The 3764-nt window shown below is 45.3% G+C and overlaps 1 non-coding gene across 1 annotated transcript; it reads left to right on the top strand.

Annotated features, from left to right (window-relative positions):
- The first annotated feature begins 2679 nt into the window (after positions 1-2679).
- On the top strand, positions 2680-2835 carry LOC116899922. Its single transcript, XR_004387893.1, has one exon. It is a non-coding gene; the product is annotated as a U1 spliceosomal RNA (small nuclear RNA).
- The last annotated feature ends 929 nt before the right edge of the window (positions 2836-3764 follow it).

Raw genomic sequence — 3764 nt, 5'->3', positions numbered from 1 at the left:
TCTGCTCTCAGGTATGTCAGTGCTTCTGGAGACCAGCTTTCAGCTCCAGGCACAGGCAGAAACCAGAAGGATCCTGTTCCAGACTGCTCCTAGGTTCCTGTGTCAAGAGGGCTCCATGTGTGTTCCTTCAGCCAGGAATGTGAGCAGAAGTGGTGGTCTCCCATGTGCTCTCAGGATTGACCACACTCCTGAGAGTCTCGCTCTTTCCCCAAGGATCTTGGAACAGACAGATATGGCACTGGGTCAGCTTCAGGTGCAGGCGGAAACCACCCATGGCAACTCTTATAAAGAAAAACATTTTGGGGGGCTAGCTTACAGTTTCAGAGGTTTAGTCCATTATCATCATGGTGGGAAACATGCCAACATCCAGGGAAACATGGTGCTGGAAAAAGAGCTGAGAATTCTACATCTTGATCCACAAGCAGCAGAAGATAACTGTGTTCCACACTGGGTGTAGCTTGAACATAGACCTCAACCCAGCCCCCACAGTGGCACATTTCCTCCAAGACCACACCTACTCCAACAAGGCCATACCACTTTGTAATGGGCCCAACATTAAAACACATGAGTCTATGGGGTGGGGACAAATCTATTCAAACCACCACAGGAACATAGTTAAGAATTAGAAGAAAATGAAGCTAAACAAATAAGGGGGAGACATCACTTGAAGCAGATGCGTACACACACTTCTGTTCTGAATACAGCAAAGAACTAGAACTACTGCCTTCAGTTTAAGAAAAGGAGTAATATCACATTATTAAGTTACAAAAACACAGTCCGGACAGAAGATGAATGTAAGAAGAAAGACAAAAATCAGGGTCTCCACTGAAGAGTTGATTCCTATTTCTAGCTACATGGGCTATTCAACCCGACAGATTCTTCAGTTTGACCCCTGGCAGTCCTTAGACACACACCCTATCAGCTGAATGAACGTGTTCTTTTTGCCCTGTTAGGTATCTATCGTAGGCAATTTGGAGCCAACTGCCTTCTACCAAATTTGTCAGATTCATTAGTGTACCTCCACAAAGGGATTTCAGGCAAGGGAAGAATGTTGACCTCTGTCTAAAAGATAATGGAATTGCATTGACACTGTCCCTCATGGCTCTCAACAAAATGCTTCTCAGCAGAAGTGCAGGCAGGAACCAACTTCAAGTGGGTTGGTGAGATACAAAGACAGCAAGTGGAAGATATTCTTGGAAAGTTCAGAGAGTAGTGGCTGGCATCCACTAAGCTAAGAGCACTTGGAAACCAATGATAGTGTAAAAGACTAGAGCCTGCCTGTGTGTGAATTTGTCACTTGCCATATGAACTTTCACAGGGTGTTTAAACTGTGTTTTCATTCCCCCACCCTCTGTTGAGTAGACTAAATAATAACACTTATGTCATAGGGCTGTGGGACAAAGAGTTAATATATAAAAGGTGCTTGGAACAATGTCTGGCCTGGTACCAGCACTCAGTGTACATGGCAGTGATCTAATTATTCTGGCTGCACTTGCCAACCTTGAGCATGTGCAGTGATTGTCTTCCTAGGAAAGACTTCGTTCACTATATCGTTATTGCTATTTGGTTTGAGACAAGGTCTTATGTACCTCAGACTGACCTTGAACTCACTGTACTGCTGAGGATGGTCTTAAACTTCTTATTTTCCTTCCTCCACCTCTCAAGGGCTGAGACTGTAGACATGAGCTACCATACTCAGATTCTCTACCATGGTCTTGCATAACTAAACACCAAATTATCTTCTCTCTCTCCGTTTTCTCTCTTTTTTTCCCTTGGATTTTTGATACAGGGTTTTTCTGTGTAGCCCTAGCTGTCCTAGAACTTGCTTTGTAGACCAGGAAGGTCTTAAACTCATAGAGATCCACCTGCCTATGCCTCCCAAGTGCTGGGATTAAAGGCATGTGCCACCACCACTTGGCAACACCAACTTACCTTAATGAGCAAGATATACGTGTGTCCAAAACACTTTCTCCCTCATTTTGAAGTCTTCATCATGAAAGATGAAGCAGATAGATGAATTGCGGCTATTTTCAACAAAGGTTTATTTATAATGTTGTGAGCCAAGTCAGGAAGTCAAAGAGACGATGCAGCAGGCTGGGGCTAGCAACGGGATTCTGTTACATCTTTCTGGCTGCCCAGCCTCAGAGTCAGGGGAAAGGGGCAGCGTTGCACCCCAGAAAGGCTAAGCCTGTAAACAGACCTGACATCATCTGTGGTCTCCAGAAGAAGGACGCTGCCAAGCTTTGAGCACACAGTACAATCCTCTGCCTCACCCTGTACCTCCACCCTCATGATAGCGGTTTCTGTTGTCCAATCCCAAGCCATAAACCATCAAGGCAGCATGGGGCCCCAAACAAAGGCTGCACATTGTTCTGTTAGAGAGTGGAAAGACTGACACCCCAGTTCCATTTCCCAGCTGCCATTTCTTCATGGTCCCACGGGATGACTCATACACCCCTGGACATACAATGCTTTAGTGAGCGAGTGCTTTCATTGGATGTCACTATAAGCTGTAAGTAAACAAAGACTTAGCTACTTAGTTCTCTCAAATAACCTTTGACCAAACCACCTTCACTCCCTTCTTTCAGAACTAGGGATTAGCTAACAATTTATGATTCAGAGCAGGTTGAAAATAAAAACGGGTTCAGTTGATTTTTCTCTTTAAAATCAGTTCTATTTCCACACACCTGGCAAGGGAAACGCCATGACGGTGAAGGTGGTTTTCCCAGGGTGCAACTCGCCCATTGCACCCAGCTGTGCTGATTCCTGCTCCTTCTCCAAATGTGGGAAATGACTGCATATCTGTACCAGTGGGGAACTATGCTATGCTCCTCTCTGAACTCTTGGGAGTTGTATAAATATTTAATTCATGGGTCAGCGACTACTTTAAAAGGTGCAACGGTGGCGTAAGTTTATCCTGAAGAAGTGCATGCTGAAGAGGAAGTGCATGGATGCACGAAGAGCACATGTGCTGCTTCTTGAGAGACTTCTATGTGGGATGCGGAGAGGGCCGAACAGCAGTGAGTGGAATCATTAGAGCGCAAGCAGATCGCAGTTTAATAGCAGTGTTAAGTGTACAGTGCTCGAGAACGCCCGCCACTAGCTATGCTGTGAAGCCGAAGCTTGAGCAAAGGACACACACAGAGAAGGCTACTCAAGTTCAGGGCCTTTGCACGCACTATTTCAGAAAACACGGTGTGAAAAGACCCTTCGTTTAAAGCAACTCTGAAAGTCCTGTGCTTCACATTCATACAATGCAGAACTTTCCAGGTGTCTTCCGTTGGCCTCGTAACGATCAAATAAGGTCATTACTTTAACACACATTTATTGAACACTCACTGTAAGCTAATAAGCTACTGTGATCCAGTCCTCATATAACAGAACCCCAGTTTGCAGCCAGCCTGGCCACAGACTCATGCATTTCCCCTAGAGTTGAGAGGAAAGGAGGAAAGGGGTAGGAACAAAATAGTCTCATGGGCATAAAAGAGTAAGCATATTCCAGAAGAAAAATGAAATTTGAATATATGAAGTCAGGATAATGGAAGCAGTCCTGGTCTTTCAACCAGAGGACATTTTCACAAAAGACATACAAAAGTGACAAAATTGCTGGGACGTAAAATCCGTCGGTGGGAACATGCTCACATGGCAGGGGTGGGAGGCCGAGCTGGGCTCACAGTTTCGGACGGTATCTCACTCCTTCATGGTGGGGAAGTTGTGACAGATGGGTTCTGTCTGTGGGGGTGGGAACACAGGCAGTAGTTGTG

This window comes from Rattus rattus, chromosome 4 (assembly GCF_011064425.1).
Source record: "Rattus rattus isolate New Zealand chromosome 4, Rrattus_CSIRO_v1, whole genome shotgun sequence".
NCBI classification, from domain to species: Eukaryota; Metazoa; Chordata; class Mammalia; order Rodentia; family Muridae; genus Rattus; species Rattus rattus.
Note: the sequence above shows the minus strand (reverse complement) of the source record. Positions and strands in the feature narration are given on the sequence as shown.